Source organism: Octodon degus, unplaced genomic scaffold (genome assembly GCF_000260255.1).
Source record: "Octodon degus isolate 3935 unplaced genomic scaffold, OctDeg1.0 scaffold00174, whole genome shotgun sequence".
Taxonomy (NCBI): domain Eukaryota; kingdom Metazoa; phylum Chordata; class Mammalia; order Rodentia; family Octodontidae; genus Octodon; species Octodon degus.
In genome coordinates this window covers 3,010,521-3,030,511 of record NW_004524750.1, presented here as the reverse complement: position 1 = coordinate 3,030,511, position 19,991 = coordinate 3,010,521, and positions in this window count along the sequence as shown.

The following is a 19,991-nucleotide window of genomic DNA, read 5'->3' as shown; positions in this document are numbered from 1 at the left end:
TATTTGGGATAAGGGGGTGTTAAGGTCTCCTGTTAAGACTGTTGTGTTGGATATTAGATTTTTCATGTCTGTTAAAGTTTGTCTTATATAGTTGGGTGCTCCCGTGTTTGCTGCATACATATTTATGATTGTTATTTCTTCCTCTTGAATTTTTCCTCTAACTAGTATTTAGTGGACTTCTTTATTTCATTTGATCATTCTTGGTTTGACGTTGAGACTGTCTGAGAATAGAATTGCTACCCCTGCTTTTTTCTGAAGTGCTGGGGCATGTAGTATTGTTTTCCATCCTTTGACTTTCAGGCTGTGATTTTTTTATGGGTTAAATGTGTTTTCTGTATGCAACATATTACTGGGTTTTGTTTCCTAATCCACTGTGCCAATCTATTTCTCTTAATTGGTAAATTGAGTTCATTTACATTGATGGTTATTATTGACATGTGTTGACTTACGATTGACATATTATTTGAACGCTGTTTTTAAACTGTTTTTTTCTCCTGTGTTTAATTGTTTTTCCTGTTTAATGGGTTTCTTCTGTTCTTGTTGGTGGAGTTCTGATCATTTTGGTCCTTCTCTAGAACATCTTTCAGTAGTCTGTGTAGGGTTGGTTTTGCCATCATGAAATTCTTCAGTTGTTCTTTGTCATGAAAGTATTTCACTTCTCCATCAAACTTGAAAGAGTGTTTTGCAGGGTGTAGCAGTCTGGGTTGGAATTTGTTTTCATAGAGGACTTGAAGTACTCTGCTCCATGCTCTTGCCTTCATGGTTTGTGAAGAGAAGTCAGCTGTAATTCTGATGGGTTTTCCTTTGAATGTGATCTGCTTCTTTTCTCTAGTAGCTTTCAGTCTGATATTCTTGTGTTGGATTTCTGGGATCTTGACTATTATATGTCTCTGTGTGTTTTTAATTGGGTTGAAGTTATTTGGAGTTCTGTATGTTTCGGTTACGTGAGTATCAGATTGTTTCCTCACATTTGGGAAGTTTTCTTCTATTACTTCTGCCCATATTCTTCTTATATCGTTTGTATTGACTCCTTCATTCTCATTGATGCCTATTATTCTCAGATTGTTCATCTTTGCAATGTCTTGCAGGTGATGAATTATTTCTTTCTGCATCCTAGTTGTATTTAAGAGATCCTTTCTTACCTTTTCACTAGCTGCACCAGCATCTTCAAGATCTGAAACTCTATCTTCACTTTCACTCTAATGCTTTTTCAGGCTTGTAATTGAGATTTTAAGGTCCTGTACATCTCTTTGACTCTGCTTCATGCGATCTATTTCTTTTCTATATTGCTCATTCAAGGAATCCATCATTTTTAAATTTCCTGTATTTTTTTTATCAATGTCTTCTTTAGAAGCAGTTATTAATTCTTTTACTGCAGAGTTTTTAACAGATTGGGTTTCTTCTTTATGTTTCTGTATTTGATTCTTTAGTTCAGGTTCTTTGGGTTTAGAATTTTCTTTTTTCATTTCAGACAATAATTCTGCTTTGAGTTCCTTTAAACCTCTCTGTAGTTGCTTATTTACTTCTGATGCTATTAATTCATGTTTTTCATCTAAGCTAGTGTCCACTGTATTTGTTCTGGTTGGGCATTGTGTTTCCTCCATATGTTTCTGCATTTGATTCTTAAGTTCAGCTGCTATAAATTCAGAGTTTTCTTTTTTTTTTTTTAATTCCAGAAATTGATTCTGCTCTGAGTTCCTCTATATCTTTCTGTTCTTGTTTATTTACTTCCGATGCTATTTGTTTATTTATTTCAGTTGAGCTAGTGTCCTCTGCACTTGTTATGGGTGGGCTTGAGACCTGAGATTGCATTTTGCTCCTTGTCTTTATCATGTCGTTTAACACTGAGCTGTTGCCTTTGGTGTAGAGCTTTGGTGCAATTATGTTATCATTTAATGAAATTCAGGTACTGATATACCAAGCTCTGTTCATGCAGTTGTGCCTGGCTTGAGTTAGGCTACTGTGCTCAGCTCCTTACTGCTGTTGCCCTTGGTGGTGGGCTTGTTGTGCACTTCTGGTAAGATGATCTGTTCCTGGATTAGCTGTGTGGATTTGACCTTAGTCTCACTGCAGGAACTTTAGCTGCAGGGTTTTACCTGAAACCTGTATGCTAGGTCTGGGCTGGGTATGCAGGGGTATGAGAAGCGGGGGCGCGAGAGCGCAGAAGCTCTCCCACACAGTCACCAGTGTTGTGTTTTGGTGGGTCTGCAGGACTCCCAAGAGTGCAGCAGCAGTTCTTACTCAGATGGCAAGCCGCACTGGGTCTGGTCAGGTGGGGGTGGTCTGGAGTGGTCTGGAGAATGCAAGGAAGTGACTCTATCATGCAGTGGGCCTGGGCCTGGAGCCGGGGGCTGGCACAGGACAGAACAGAAGCTTTTCCCCACACTCGCAGGGCCTGGGGTCAGTCTGATATGGAGGGCCCAAGGCGCAGAGGAAGTTCTCATTCAGAGGGCAGGCTGCGCTGGGTGTGGCTGGGCGGGGGAGGTCTGGAGAACTTGGGGAAGTGCCTCTCTCATGCGCCCGGCCTGGGCCTGGAGTGGCAGGCTGGTGCAGGACAGAGCAGAAGCTCTCTCCCACACTCGCAGGGCCTGGGGTCCCATGTAGTGTTTTTGATCTGGTCTCTTCAATTAAGAAAATTTGAAATTCCAAGTATTATATGACTAAATGGTTCATGTTTTGTACAGCTAACCATTATTTCATTGTGTAACTTTGACACTCAGCTCTTTGTTTGTTGAAGAACACTGTATTAGTTGTTAGATTTTTAGCGATTATCTATAAAACTGATGAAAACATTTGCAAGAGGCTTTCAGATGTGAGTACTGAGAATTAGATGATCTCCTGCCTCTTCTACACTTATTTTTGTGGCTTCGAAATATATGACCCATGTTTGATATTTCTTATCCAAATAGTCTAGTGTCCTATACCTTTATACTAAAACCAGTTTCTTTCAATCTCTAGCAATGCTTCTAATGTAACATTAACAGCACATTTATTTTAATTCATGTCATTTTAAATTGATTGAGTCCTCTTCTGCGTAGGATGGTGTCTTACTCACTTTTCTTTCCCTGAGACACCTTCCCAGACATTTTCAGCTTAAAGAAGGAGGACCAGTTTATTTTGGCCTGTCTTTTAGGTTCCGCAAACATGAAGAACAGGACTCAGGGGCAGAGTGAGGGGAAACTAGCCCAGCAGCCCAGGGAGCGGCCCGCCCCATCACTGCTGGGGGTGGCCAGCCTCTGCTGGGAAGAGCGCGTCCTCAGCCCAGGACAGCCGCAGGGCCCGCCCGTGACCCACCCACCTGGCAAAGCCCAGCAGGAGTCCACAGGACTTGTGACAGGGAACAAGCAGTGTACTTGGCAATAACATGTAGTCTCGGCTGGTTTTGTTTTAGATCAGGAAAAACAAATTCTGAAGTACGTTTTAAATTTTCGTTACGAAATTTGAATGTCTTGTCATATAACTTCAGCTCAACTCAAAAGAATGCAGGGTGAGCTCACCTTTGATGCTAGCTATGCTACGTGGACTGCTAGCCATAATCTTTCTGTAAATCTGTCAGGCAATAAAGGCTGCAGAACAGCACAGCGACCACTGAAGCTGCTGTTTAGAGCGTAGAGACTCAGCTAACTCACTCGCCTAAGAAGGGCTTTGCTGATTAGCTCACCGGCGCCTCTGGCTGCTGGGGCAGGACCGACTCCCGCGTTCTGCATGTTCTCCGGTGCTTGCTTTCAGCACGGGCCCTTGCTGGGCTCCTCCACTCTACCGAAAGACTGGTCTTTATTGAGCTGGTGCACTACGGGCTGGCACTCCTGAAACCACCAACCTGAATCAAACTTTTTCTCCCTCAGGTTGTGGGGGTTTGGCCCTGCATGAGGTGGCAGGCACCGGACCCAGGGCCCCGCACTTGCCTAAGCAGGCGCTGAGTCCGCTAAGCTATCTCCTTGGCCCTACAACATATTTTCATAATTTGTACATCGTCTGATCTAATTGTGGTCTGTGGCGTCCCTCCCATCTCCACATCCACTTCCGATCTGATGTCAGATATTTCCACATAGTTCTTGCCTGATTTGATTGCTACTTAAATCTTCAATGTGTTAGCTGTATAGTTTTCCACCACACACTCATTGGGTTTACAATTGCATAGGAACAAAATAAACTGAACCCAAACCAAGAAAATACTGTGAAATCTGAGTCACCGATATGGGAATTCGAGTGATGTAGGAATGATTTGAAATTACTTAAGGAAATTAAACGTCCCTTTACAGAAGTACAAGTTCTTTAACTTGTTTAATACCGTCTGTGGTACTGAAGTCACACCCATTGCTATTCACGGAGTAAGCACCACGCTTAAGGACTCTGAGCAGGTTCCTCGCCCATGAGTGGGCAGCATAATCAGAGATCCACGAACACGAAGGAAAGTACTGGCCCAAAGGAGGAGCGAGAGACACAACACAGAAACAGCCCCGCAAGCCCGCCGATCGCCTGTGCTTCCTTCTCCCCGATTCGCGGAGCGCTGAGCCTAGGAGCAAAGTGAGACAGCCCGGCGGAGATGTCGCTGAGCCTACGTGCAAAGGGAGACAGCCCGGCGGAGATGTCGCTGAGCCTACGTGCAAAGGGAGACAGCCCGGCGGAGATGTCGCTGAGCCTACGTGCAAAGGGAGACAGCCCGCGGAGATGTCCACGAGCCGGCTCCCGCGCGACCTCTGCTCTCAGTTGCAACGCGCAGCTTCATGGCCTTTTCTTTCTCTATTCTGACTGTGGTCTGCTAAGGAAGCCAATGTTCTTCTAAAATACAAAGCATGGACGCCTTCGCCTTCTCATTCTCCTCATTGCAAGCAACTGCTGAGTGGAGAGAAATCGCGTGACAGCCGCCCCCGCCCTTAGCGACCCTGGCGTGGGCCAGCCCCGCGGCCTTTCGGGGTCCCTCTGCGGAAGAGCAATGCCAAAGCGCTGACGCTCAAGTGAGCGTGAGAGAGAAGTTTCAGAGCTCCCCTTACAGGCCCTCCACCTAGCCGGGCCCAGCTTTCAGATGCTGCAGCGAGCGGTTTGCTCCCAGCTGGTGCGGCTTCTCCTGCCGCGTCTCCTCCGGCCTCATCTCTGTCCAGGCTGCTCCTGAACTCCCGACTGACTACGATATTTACAGCCCCGGAGAGTGAGGGCTGCAGGTTACACGAGAGCTCGCACTTACTGCTTTACTGTTCCCCTAAGTCGCTGCCCCCCACGAGGTTTAAATGTCCAGATTTATCTATCTATCTATCTATCTATCTATCTATCTATCTATCTATCTATCTATCATCTATCTATCTATCTATATCTATCTATCCATCCTAGGTAATTTATGACCGAAGTTCTGGTTTGTTTCTAACTTGCATCATTTTAGTTTTTATAACCATAGATACTGTGAGCTGTGGCCATAAGACCCATACATAGTGTGAAGCTATATTTTTCATTAAATTATCAGTAAAAATTTTTGGAAAAGATTTTCAAATGCTTCATTTTTTTATTTAGAACTCATACAAGATAAATATAACTAATTAGGAGTAACTCAATGTTTTGTATAAATTGAATTGGTGAGGAAAGCACAAGCAGCCTATGACAATAGCTTGAAAATACCAGAAACAACATTCTAAACTGAATTTCAGAAAAACACCATATTACTCTTCCTTGAAACATTTTTACTTCTACAAAATCTGTTCCTTCAGAATATATTCATATGAACAATATTATATCATTTTTACTGGCTAACATATTTGTTCCTAATTGTTCTCAAATTGTTTCCTGCTAGGTTTTCTGTCACTGAAACTGTCTTTGTATGCATAATTTTTCTTTAATGTGTTTTATGAACAATTCTTTACTTCCACTGGCTGATAATGATTTCATAATTCATTTCTGAGGAAGCACAATAACTTAGAAACCTTTTAAAGCAGGTGTGCCTCCTTGCTTTCTGCTTTGCTGAGTCCTGCTCTTATTTGGATTCCTGGGGGTATGCTGACTTATCGCAATAACAATTATTAGCTGCTGAGAGCAGAGAGAATACAGAGATTCTACTCACAGTTTCGCCCTAACTTTGCTCTTCATGAAACCAATGGATTTCAAAGACATAGCTGCAGCCTTTTGCGATGTAGCTGGAGATCAGAGGATAAAATCAGCCATAAATATGCATCAACTACAGCTGTTTGATTCATACATTAGGCAGAAACAGTAAGAAAACAGAATTGTGTGCAACTTTGCAATAAAAATATGTCCACAGGAAAAATACAAAGCACCATTTCAAAATGAAGTAGTGTGCAGCATTTCAGTTTTATGAAAACTGGAGAAGGGATCACAATTCCTGCCATTTGGTACTTAAAGATGTATTTAAGTCATTAGGAAGCTATCCATATCTGTTAAATCTCCTTCTCTGGTTTTGCTTAATGTACCGTTTGGTTTTCAAATAATGGGGACTTTTTCTCTTTTATGTGAAAAGATGTTTTATTATTTTACTATTACCATACAGTATTAGTGTATTTTCTCCAGTGGCAAATGAAGCACAGGATAACATTTTTCTTTGATTCTCCCGAGAACCTCAGTATCATCTGTCTTTTGTGGGATTCAGCTCCATACAACATCCGTGACACTGCCCACGAGGATACCAACGTTGCTTCATATTAAAAAACATCTTGCTAAATTGTTCAGCGGCAGGTCCTTGCCCAAGGCATTCATTTTCTTCTAATCTGGTTTTCATCACTTAATCACATGTTTCTTCAATATTATGGGCAGAATCTGGTTGAGGGATAGGCAATTATAGTCGTCTGCAAGAAAAAATATGTAGCTTTACAGCAAACACAAGATAAAGCTCCATTTTGGGTATGAACTAAATGCTTACAGGAGAAGCATTCCTTCCTCATGTGAAGGAATTTTCCTTTTTCGACACAATGTAAATTCAAATTGTGCATTCCAGGACAGAGCTTGGGCACCTCTTCTACTTGCCGGTACAATGCCTGTTTCTCCTCAAAGAGGACACTCTTTCATGTGGACAGGTCTGCTATAGAGAAGGAACCTACATTTAACCCTTGAGCCCTTCCATTTGTCCAAAACCTTCCTTAGTCAGGAAGAGCCCAGGACAGTGGGTTTTTATGACAACTTAATTTGCATTGATTGGCTACTATTTAGCTTCTAAAATCTGTGACTGGTTTTCAAAACTTTTATCTTTTAATGAAAAGGTCCATTTGTGCCCAGTTGTGTGTTCACTCGGTGAATGCTATATGCAGTGCTCACCCTCAGTGTGGAGGGAGTCCCACGCACAGGGGGCCTGGGCCTCTCCCTTTGGCCCTCACTCTTAGTGTTGGCATCCCTGCTTGGGCAAAGGTAGATTCTGGAAATGAGTGTGGTAACTGGACCTCTTCAACTTGGTGTCGTCTCTGTCTCTTTGTATTATTATATCTTGAGGATGTTGAGCACCCCAGCTAAGCAGATAACATAACTCAAATGGTGGAGCAAGAAAATAGAATCCAATGGATTTTCCTCAAAGAGTTGGTCTCCCAGTAGTGCATCATACTCTACTTGCTTAGCCTCTAAATAAAGTGTCACCTTTGAGAACCTACAGGACGTGAGAAGCTTCTGAGGAAAATTTGTAAGAAATACATAAAGAAAATCAAATGGTATCATTTTAATGTATTTATCTTATTCTTTTTTATCTGTTACATATGAACTCAGAAGTTGGAAGATTTATGCTGTATCTAAAAACAGTCAGTACTCAGGAGGCTGAGGCAGAAGGATCACAGGTTTGATATTATTCTGGGCCACATAGTGGGACCCTGTATAAAAATACAAGAGGAGAGGTGTGGATACAGGTCAGCTTTGTGGCATTTGCCTAACACACACCACACCAAGCTTCAAACTCTAGCACAAAAAGAAACTCAGTGAAAAGAACATATAATGAAGCAATAGACTAATTTTCCTTTTATATTTACAATGTAATTGACTCTGAATTTTTTTTTTTTTTTTTTTTTTTGGTATAACTGGGGATTAAATTCAGGCCCTGACTCTGAATTTTAACTTTTCCTTTTCTTCAGTTTTTGGGGCAATAACTGTATCATTTGAAAAAAGAAAATTAAAGTTAGATATGAATGAATTGGAGGAACATTCTGTGTTTTCTTTGGTTTACACAGAGCTCCTAGTCGATGTGCTTCATCGAGTGTGCTCACCAACGGGGCCTGGTGCAAAGGCAGACGGGGCAAGTCTGGATCCCAGGAAAGGCCTTACTGAGTTCCTGTGCATGTTATTGATTGAAATCATTTTGGTGGTTTCTTTTCTTATTGACCAAATTGTGATTCAGTGGTCCAACTTACAAAATGACCTTTGAAGAGAAAGTAGCTTTTAAGGCAGTCATTCAGATTTCATGCCACAGAGAACGGTTCCATTCAAAGCTAAGTATAATAATTTTGTGTAATGTAGAACAAGTGTCATTTTAAATACAATACATGGGGTTTAAATTTTAAGCATTATTCATAAAACACTTCGTCTTATATTATTTTAGATTTAATTTCAAGATACCACATTCTAGGTAAAGGTTTCCTTCAATGCTAATTCAATAGCCACATTAATGTCAAATACCCTCTACTTTTACTTTGCAGTCATAATAACATACCAGTGACTTTTTGAAAATTAAATTATGCATTTTAATTTTACTACTTGAAGTCCTATATGCATGTACAGATTTATTATTATTATTATTATTATATTATTGTTATTATTATTACTATTATTTGAAGTCTCCGGTTTCCTGTGCAGTTGATGGGAACAACTACTTAACACAGAATGTTTAATTTCCTGTTAACTTTGGCTTATTGTGTTTTAAGTAGTGGTGGTTAAACAGTACCCCACTTAATTCAAGTTAAGCATTAACTATATGCACCATGGAACAATGTTACGATAGTGACAGCAAAAGCAAGAGAAGACTGTAAGCATTTGATACTATCACAAATGACCCCCCTTGTTGCAAATTGCAGAAAAGGATTCAGAGTTTCAAACAGTCACTTTAAGACTCTCACAATATTAACCATTTAGGTTACTCAGAGTGAGCATTGCTGCTCAACTGTTTGGGGGAAGAGTAGCATTTCGGAAGTTCAGATGTGAAGCTGGCCCTGCGTGAGGTGCAATAAGTAGAGCGAATGCTTCATGATACAGCCACGTCTGGGCTCTAATGTCGTGTGTGCGGGACTCGCCTAAGTTACATAATCTTTCTGGGGCTCCATTTACTTTGCCGTAATGTGGAAATAATAATATATAGCTAATATGTTAATTATAATATTTATAAACTATACTTCATACTTTATATGTTCAGTACTCCATAACCTGATAGACATTCATATATTTCATATATTCATATAATTTAATAAACTGATCCACAATGCTTAATGGTTAAATAAAATTTCTGGATAATTCATGGTTACTTCCAATTATGCAGAAAACTACCACTGGCATAGTTTCTTTCTCATTGTGAGAAATATACAGGAAGTGTGTGTGTGCTTGAATTGAGCAAAATTATGAAGGCTTGTTTGCTGGGCGTGGACAACAGTGTCCGTCCTCTAGTTGAGTCTGTAGTACCCAGGGGCAGGGTGGTGTTCAGCTAAGCCATGCTCAGCGGCTCCACCTTCCTCACTGAGGCCACTTGTTCTCTACCTTGTGGACACTGACGTTGTGTCTCTACTGTTATTACGACACTATCATCTGTCTAGCAATGTCCTAGGGGGAAAATAATCTCATTCTTGATGTAAAGCCAGAAATATTATTAGTTTTGAAAGCTACTCCACCTTTGAAAACTTTTCTGTTTGATTTATACTAGAACGTGGTCTGTGAAGTATTTTCAGGAACGCTTGAGTGGAGTTTCGCCATAGGACAATTTGTAAGTGTGTGCCTGACCTCTACGCACGTGGCTAAAATCTAAAAATATGCTTGACAGAGCTTTTCTTGACCCCCAAGTCTAGATTTGTGGCTGGAGACTGTCTCACCGTAGCCTAACTAGGGCATGGTGGTTCCACTTCACCATTTGTTTCCAGTATGAAAACTGTATTAATATATTTTCACTGTATCGTCTCATCTATTCACCATGCATTGCTGTCATTCTTTCGCACCCAGATTTTCCTCCCTTGTGAGTAGAACATCAGTTGGCAGCACGAGCTCTAAATCCAGGCCATCTGTGGACGGATTCTGCCCTGCTCTCACCAGCTGCGTGACCTCAGGAACTCACTGAAGAGAGGTGTGCCTCCAACTCCTCTCCGCAAACAATGCCTGCAGAGCCTGTTCTGTACACGTGGCTCAGAGCAGCTCACGGCACTCAGGAATGCTTAGTGAATGCTGTTCTTTGGTTTCTTCGGCAAAGTCACTTGCCTGGACATTCTGTCAAAGGGAAATGTGAGTCACTATCTCTTAGAATAGAGATTCATGTCCAAATTCCTAACATTTATTTATATCTCTTTGGTGTAAATGATTGAGAAGTTTTCCTTATGTGATTTAAAATTGATTGTATTTTGAAATGTAACTTTAATTCTAGTATGAGTTAATCTCAATAAAATAAAATTGGATAGTCTAATTTACATTTTTTAATTGGAAAGAGGTAATTTATTTTCTATCACAAATGAAGAAATCTGATATTTGTTTTATTTTAAAATTTTTGTTTTTATTTCATTTGCTTTATAGAAGTTTAAAAAATTCCACTAATCAAACATAAATGTAATACAAGAGATGGTTACAGAATAACTTTTTTTCTTCAAATTTAAAACACTTTTTATAATTTATGCCATAATTTGAACTGTTCATTGCTATTAAAATACTATCAAAAGAATTTGAATATGTATGTTTTCTAGTGAAACCACGCTAGATACAATAGATGATACAAGGTGGTGTTATGGAAGAAATCGGATTATTCAGGATTTTCACGTACACATCAGAGACAGTGTTCACTGGCCAGCTTTCAAACTCAATACCAGAACATTTACCCCTTTTGATATTTCAGTTCTCTAAACTTAAGGCAGAATGAACCGCAGAATTTAAACTTGAAATTTTTGGAGCAGAAAGTTCTCCTTTACCTCACAAGACACTCACTGAGCCTCGGTGTGCCCCGGGCCTGCGCGTGGGCTGGATCCTGCGTGGGGCGCGGGTGGGAAGAAGCGCGTCCTCGGGGAAGTTGCCAAGGCCGCCGCTTAGCGCAGGTAGCGCGGTGCACATCCGGCTCCTGTTTCTATCCCAGGACCCGGAGAAGTAGTGGCCGCTGTCTTTCCCCGTGGTTACGTCCAGGTCATCTTCCCCCGCCTGCGTGCTCCGTCTCCATCTGTTCCTCTAGGGACGACGCCCCGGCGCCACCCTTCCGGACCCCCAGCCTGCGGTGAGGTGAGCCAGCGCCTCCCCTGAGCCAGGGAGCCCCTCAAGTCTCGCCAGCGCTTCCTCGGTGGCGGAGGCCTGGTTGTTCACCGCTCCTGGGGCTGAGGAGCTCCGGTGGCCGCGGACAGTCCAGTCTCTACCCCCTCTGCCTGGCCTGCCCTGGGTTCTTTACCCCTTACTGCATTGGCCGACTTGTAGAACACGTACGACCAATTAGTAAACTAAACTTTTATTACCTCTTAGCTACTGATTTCAATGACTTTTTTCCAAACTTTTCGAATGAACGCCAGCTTGCAGGACACAACGTTCCCATTCCTCCCTGGGGATCGTGCACAGAGTGAGGGTCCTTAGCGGCTTTCCATCCCTGGCCCTCGCGTCCTCCGTCCATCTCTCGGTTCCCTTCCCATCTGAGGAAGGTCTGTCTCCTACTTGCTGTTTTCTATCTCTTATTGCGTTCTTTATTTATAACTTGGGCTTCTTACTCATGAGAAATGTGACACCTAAGCTGGCGTGCCTGATTTATTTCACTGAAGATTTTGATCTCAAGGTGCATCATTTTCTTCCTAATGACTCACTCAAACCTAGCGGGGTGTATGTGTTTTCCAGTTTTTTCTGTTTAGCAGATGGGCTCACAGGGAGCTAACACAGCATATCCATGACAACAGGCACGCAGAAGCGCTGGGATACGGGAATTCAAACCCGACGTCTGACCCGGATCCACGCTCTACGCCCCTGGGCTGGCTCATCTTCTGCAGCTGGACGCTCTGCTGCCCTTCCCCCATCCCTTCCTTCCGCTCTGTCCCCTCCTTCCTCCTTGATTTCTTTCCCGTTCCTGTCTCTGATTCTTTTATTTTCCTTTCTCTGGTTCTGTCGTGATCCATCTGCGCATTGTGCATGCCAGACACAGGCTTGAAAGGAAGCGCGAGTGGGGCCTGGCCTGCCCCGAGAAGCCCCTCCGTGGTCCTCTGGAAGCGGAGCCCTTTATCAATTTGCACACGTGTTCAACTATCAGCATACGGGGTTTGTGGAACTAAAGCTGAACTACGCCAGTGTGTGCATGCGTGCAATGCCAACACATTTCAAATTGTCCGTGTGAGATTTCTCATTACTTTTTAGATAATATCTTAGCAAATAGGTGAACCTAAGGGTTTTCTTTTCAATTTTTTCACTTGTTTTAATTATGCATGAGTGAATGACGTATCAGTCTTGGCGGCCATGACACAGTCCGTCTGTGTTGCAGTAAGGAGCCGTCACAGAGCAGGGGACACTACGAAGCGCCTGCTTGACCACAGTGCTCTGCAGACCGGGATTCCAGGGGCAGGGTGTGAGCGAGCCCGAAAGGCGCACTCCTGCCTTCTGGCTGGATCTCTCCTCATGTCCTCGTGTGATGAAGACCCGAAAGAAGAACGAGGCCTGCTTGTTTCTTCTAAGGAGACGGAGCACGTCATAGGGCATCTCTCTTCTCATCGATTCCTCTTCCTAAAGGCCCACCGCCAAGTACTATTCCCCTGGGGATGAAGGTTTCAAATGTGAACTTGGGGGACATAACATTTGGTTTATCTGATGGCAGGCTCTGTCTTCAGCAAGAACCTGTCAGATTCACTTAGCCAGAGGCCCTGTGCCCCTGATCCTTCTGACTTGCTGGCTTTCGTCCCCAAGCTGCTCCGTCCCCAAGCTGCTCCGTGGTTAGAAGGGTTGCGGCACCCCTCTCCCTGCTGCAGAGTCTATAGTGTTCTCCACCTCTACCCTGTGAAGCCTGAATTAGCTTTTCCTTATCTTGCTTTAAGAAGTCTCACTGAAGATTGTTTTCTTTAACAACATACAGAGAAAAAAGTCACAGCAGTTAAGAACAAAGGCTTTTTAAATTATTTTTTTATTTTAGAGAAGGGTCTACAGGGTGTTCGGGGTCTCACTACTAGATCAGAGTCGTAGGGATCCGCCTGTTTACAGCCTCCCAAAAGCTGGGATTACAGGCACGCCCCACCACGCCCAGTCTCAATCACCGTCTCAGTGCACCCCCGGGTCGGGGCCGGCATGGCAGGCCTGAGGGTCAAACCCCGGTCCCTGAGCCTGCTTGCAGGTGCCTTAATCTGCTGAGCTATTTGGCAAGCCCTGAACAAAGGCTTTTTTATCCCAATTCCTTTGGGGATTAGAGTTTCGGGAAAAAAAAAGGAGAGAATTAAGAGAATTTAGGAGGACATAAATAGGTACACTCGCTGTTTGCTTCTGTGGTTCATTGGCTTTTTATTTTATTTTATTTTTTACGGTACCAGGGGTCAAACTCAGGACCTTGCACTTGCCAGGCAAGCACTTATTCCACTGAGCTATCTCCCTGGCCCTCACTGGTTATTGAGTAAGCTGTATTAAAATGATTCCAAATTTGGATGTACATGCAATCCATTATCCTACAGGGATTTTGGACAGCTTCAGTCTTTCTGTGGGAAACAATGTCTGTTTCGTATGGTAATTAAAAAGTCAAGTGAGATGATGTATGTAAATAACAACGCAATTCTGAGCACTTGGTGAGTACTCACTGAATGGAATCCAATGCTCCCATTTCTACTGTTGCTTTCGTTTGATTCTGTTCCATTTTGTTTCTATTTGTCCCTTCAAGCTGAACAGTAACTGGAGAGCCAGTCAGTTTGGTTTCTTAATATTTAGTTTTGCTTCCCTGTGCATTTATTTGTTTGATTGTCTGCTGTGTTTGCACAGCAAGGTAGATAAGCACCCACATGTACTGGCCAGCTTCTCCTAAGGCCGTTGTGCTCCCCAGGAGCCCACAGACAACACAGGCAGGTTTCATGGGAGGTGTGCATTTGCAGCTGAAGGGACATGTTCATGTTCATCTGTGTGTTCTTTCCTTGGAAGACTACGTTGTCAACGAACTGTTTCAGAAGTCATTGTCTCTCATTATGGCCACTGAGCAAAAAGAGCATAGAGCAAAGGAATAAAGATGATAATTCATTTCATAATAGACAGTATTTGTTATATGTTTGCAATGCAAAAATATTAAAAGTTGATGTAAAGTTGGTTGTATCATATAACAAAGACTTAGGCATAATGAAATTTATGTTTCTGATTTTGTATTTTTGGGACAGGATCTCACAGTGTAGCCTGCATTGGTTCCAAACGCAGGATCCTCTAGTCTCAGTCTCCCAAGTGCTAAGTTGACTTCTTAGATGCTTCAATTTCAAATTATGGATAAGAAGTAACACCATCCATGCTTTGCAGGCCACTATTGAAGAGGCCAAATGAGGAGTTGAAATGCTACTGTGTTCTACCACTGACAAAATCATTCTGATATTCTGAAAGTGGTTTAGCCATTATGAAATGAGGCCAACTCAGAAGACTTTTATAGCCTAGAACTGCATATTTTTGAGAGCTAAAATAATAGAGAACAACCTTAACAATGTGAAGTCGACATTTTTTTTTACCGTGTTGACTGTTAATGTGACTTTGCTGTTTATAAATGATTTAGGAACATCTGTAACTGATGTTCTTCCCATTTTGCTATTTAAGAAACTGTATTAGTTATATTATTTCAAAATAAATAACATAGGTGTCCTTAGTCTTCAGAAAGTTATTTTTTAATGTAATTTCCCACATCTTAATATTGATTTTTCAGATTAAATAATCCTTAGTTTCAGAAATCACACATCCCATACAGGAGAAAGTGAGATTAAGGGCAGAATAAATTTTAGGGTGCTTTTCCCTTAAGATTTCTTCTACTGCCCTACAAGACTGGTCTTGTTAACACTGTGGAGAAGGAATCAGGTTCTGTGTCACTGACACTGGCGATGTATGATATATCTGACAGAGGTCAGGAAGCTTTCAGAGCAATGAGCACGGAAGGCAGATGTGGATTCCCACTCATTTTCCTGAAAATAGAGGTGACATCTTTGTTCTAGAGTTCCCACCTGACTTGGAAGACCTTTCCTTGGTGTGTTTCTCCCCACTTCCTTCATCCCCCAAAGCTGAGTATAAATACAGATCTTTCTTCCCAATTTTTTCTTTATTTGGAGTTAAAGCCTTTTTTGTGGAATAATAGAAAAAAACTATAGAAGCCATTAAATTGCAATCAATTCTACCAGAACACATCTTTTAAGTTTTTGACATAAATTTTGTCTTTCTTAGCCAGTAGAGAAAGGCTAAAAAGTTGAAAGTTGAAATCATACCTTGTAAACCTATACTTTCATAATTCTTATCAAAGTACAATTAGTTTAATATGTACTTATGTAAAATTAGTAGAATTGAATTGAAATTATTAATGGGATGAAAACACATGGCCCAGAATGATTTTTTTAGTTCAACATTTGTATTCCCTTCAACACATAAGCTCTGAACTTTGTGAGATCATAATTCAAATTTGCTATCATAAGATTGTACTATAGTTAGAAATTACATAATGAGAAATACATTTTTAATACAAGGAAAATAAAAGACCATTTGGAACTTTGGAATAAGTTTGGCTGGCTGTGGTTGAGACAGAAGAAAGTGAGAAGAGATCAAACTTGCTCCTGAACAATAGCTGTAACAGTTAGTCTGGGGAAGTGCAGGTTGATCGTCAGGGAAAGACAAGCTGGAAATGGACACAATAGTGTGGTTGTATAAAAATGCTAAGTTGCCACATTACAGTGATCTCATGGAAAGCAAAAGTCAAGCACCGAAAGGAAATCGAAAGGGATAAGTGAACAAAGATGGGATGCGAGACGTAAGAAGATTCCATTCATGAGCAGCATGTACCTTACAGGAAGATGGGCTGGCCGCCGTCTGGAATTAAGTGACCCTGTGCTGTGCTGTGGAATGGAAATCCTTCCCTCTCTATCTCCATAGACACATAGATGTATTCTCCTGATTAACAGAGAACAGTGTCATATTTCTGTGATCTAGATCCTCTGAAAGTGTACTCTCAAATTCAGGGACTTACGCAGCATTTAATTCTAAATGATCCATTCAGAAGTTTTAAAAAAATGACTATCAATTTAACTGAGAAATTTAACCACAGAACTAAAAAATCATGAAGTGGCAGCTCTGAAATTCTGGTATTCTGACACTGACTCTAGGGGTAAGAGCACGGCAGTGTGCCAGCGCTGCGGGCTGGTCTGGAGGGAAGGGTTAGGTGAACTCTGCCAAAATAGGCGATTACGATTTCATGAAAATGTCACTCTTAGCAACTGAAGGGTAAACATTTTGCAAATAGGACACTTCAAGATCAATGTCAGAAAATCTACTTTACCTATTTAAGAGGTCATATGGCTGCTGTAAGGGACATATGGTATTATATAGATTTATTTACCAGTGAGTCCTACAAATCAAAATCCAAATACGACTTTAAGTCTATTTTGACTACCTATTTTTATAACTCTTTTTTAAAAAATGTATTTAGGACAGAGTCTACAGGGTCTCACTATGTAGATTGGACTCACTACATAGATTGGACTCATAGTGATTCTCCTGTCTTCAGCCTCCCAAGAGCTGGGATTACAGGCACATGCCACCGTGCCCAGTCTTAATAGCCGTCTCAGCATGCCCCGCGGGCAGGGCAGGCATGGCAGGCCTGGGGATCGAACCCTAGCTGCTGCACTCTGCCTAAGCAGGCACTTTAGTCTGGTGAGGTATCAGGCTGGCCCTATAACTCTTAAATAGGTGTAAAATTACTGAATTTTACTCAAAAATTATTTTGTACATGGTGTTATCATCTTTTGGTAACCTTAAAAATGAACCTAAGGAACATCCTAATTGAAATCCTAATTATATTCTTTTTCCATTGAAATGCAGTTGGAAATATTGGAACATGGCACCTGGTGTTATGAGACAGACTTACAAGTATTAGGTGAGTTACTGAGTCACATGAGGAAATAGAGCCACTGCACTGCTTTTCAGATTATTTCAGAATTAAAATAAACACGGTTCTTTTATGCTCAACCATCATGTCGCTTTATACAATCGCTAGTGGAAACAGGATGCTAACACCCTGTTCATCCTTCGCAATTGGAAAACATTCTGGATTGGTGAAAGGCCTGGAGGCACTCGATCGGGTTGCACAGATGCTAGATCTGAAGGAGATAGAGTTCCTACTTTGCTTAGTTCCTACTTTGCATAGAAGCGCTTGTGCCCAGATCTTTCTGAAAAGAAGGTGGTCAGTGTTTACATTTCTCTTTACTTCAATGAATGTTCACATAGCTCATGTTGGAACAATCCTAATTTTATGAATAAATTCCCAGAGGTTTGGGAGGGTACATTACTTTTTTTCTTGTCATTAGAAAATGGACTGCTCTGATGCTAGTATATTTCTTTGACTTTAGTCCTTAGACGATGTCTGAATCATTATTGATTATGGGGTACTGGGCTAGGTGCTGACAACCGTGCAGGGGTAGCCCACACACCCAGCCGAGCAAGGCCTAAGGCAAACAGGTACGATAGAAAACACTGAAATAAGTGAAGCGATAAAGGTTTGTCTTTGGTTACTGCCTTCCATGCTGTCTATGTGATGGGCTTGTGGATAAAACCTATATTTGGGATGTGAGAGAGGAATAAGGCCTGTCTAGCAAAAGGGCAAAATCAAGAGTATCTTGGACAAAAGGGGACAGACAGAGACCCAGATGAGGAAAGATTATCACGAGCTTACTAAACTGCAAGTAATTCAATTTGCCCAAAATTCAGAGTTCTAGTGGGGGTAGGAAAGAAGTATTACCTAGATAGACAAAAATTATTATTATTTTCTATTTCTCCCTCCCTTCTCTGATTCCTTACCTTCATTTTTTTTCTTTCTTTGCTTCTCCGTTTCTTCCTTTCAATATTGTTTGTTCTATGGATTAACAGACATTTCTACCAAATGCTGGCCTTAAGCTGAATGATCTATTCTGATCTTTTACTTTATGGAATCACTGGAAGTTCTAATGTCCTTATTAATACAATTGATTCTCATTTTATTTTTCCCTTATTCATTCTCTCTCTCTCTCTCTCTCTCTCTCTCTCTCTCTCTCTCTCTCTCCCTCCCCCCTTTGCCTCTCTCCCTCTCTCTCTGACTGAAGTCTTGACAATCATTGCTCATGTATAAAAGAGATTTTCTGTGTTGGAGGAGCTGCTTCTAGCTGGCCAATCCCCTTCCATTAGCAAGTTCCCAGGCCACTTTCCTGGAGATGGGATTTAGCTCTGTTCTGTAACAAAGCACAGTGTGTTTCTCATTTTTCATAAGCTTCCTAGCCCAGTGACATAGCACTTTAAATTTAATCAGACAGAAAAATCACAAAAGCTCCCCGTCTCAAGCGGCTACTTTGACCTTTTATCCCCTGAAAACAGGAAAGGAAGAAATTTCCCTATTTTGTGGGGTCTGACTTTGATTCTGTAGACAACTGTGTTCTGTGTTCATGTCCCAACCAGTGTGACACGTTAATGCTGCCTCCATCCGGAGGAAAGCCAGCAGTGTGCTTTGCCTCTGCTACACACAATCAGGTTTAGAAGCTGCACCCCTGAGAGTATGATTTCAATCCAGGAGTTTTTGAAGACAAGCGAGGAAAATATTGGAAAAAAAAGTCAGACAGCTGCATATCACGGCTTGCTAGAGAAGAGGTTGAGTTTGCCTCACTCATTAAAGCCAGGCTTCTAGAAGAACTGGTGTCCTTAAGAATTTTCTTCTGGTGGGAGCTTGGAAGCACCGGTCCTCCGTGCTGGGTGATCCCATGTACGCACGGCCGAGTCCCTTGCCTGTAATATAAAGGCCCTGTGGACATTTTGACTTTGTTCCAATGGCTACGTGAGATGCGGTGGCTTTTTAGGACTGTTTATTTGAGTACGTAGCTTTCCCCACCTCTTCTGGTGTTGTGCACCTTGAGTAGAGAGAAGAGAAGCAGTGTGGAGCACGTGGTGGGCGGGGCCCCCTTCAAGCCTTTCTTACTGTGAATAGCTGCGAGTGCATCGAAGGCAACAAGAAGGCAGGCTTTCTAGCAAAGACGGTTTGCTCAGCACTGCTGGTTTGGTATTTGTCAATTCTTAGCTGTGTTTCTACGACAAGTTGAAATCTCATTCAGCAATAACCTCTGGTTAGTAACTGAGTTTTTTTCAGTTTATTTTTCAAATGTTTACAAATATAATTCACTTTTAGTAAATATACTCTGTAAAATGAATATGGTGTTTTGGTCATGCTGACCGCTTAAACTTTCAAAAAGATAGAATATTTGAAGAAAATTTCCTCTTTGGGGAAATGAAGAAACAAAATAGTTTAGACATAGAGATGAAAGATTTCATTTTCAAGTCAAAGTATAAATAGAAGTTTTCAAAGGTTCCAGGCAGAAGTCTAAAAATGCCACATGAATTAGCGTGAGCAGGATTTATTCTGAATCTGTGACATTATTGACAGTAAAATATTGACTTTTCTAAAGAAAGCCGTGCCCCTCACTCAGAGCCTTGGGTGTTCTGTCTGATGGAATATCTGCCCTGACCGGGGTAGAGAGATGAGCTGTGCTGGGTACGTGGTGTGTGGAGGTACACAGGGACGGTGTGGCCTCGGGAGGGCAGGGAACAGAAGAAGAGGCGTGTGTGTTCACTAAGCGACTAGCTGCCCACCTCCCCTTGGGCATGAAGGCTCGCCTGGTGTTTCTGGGTTGTCAGTACTCTTCCGTTAGCCCATACTA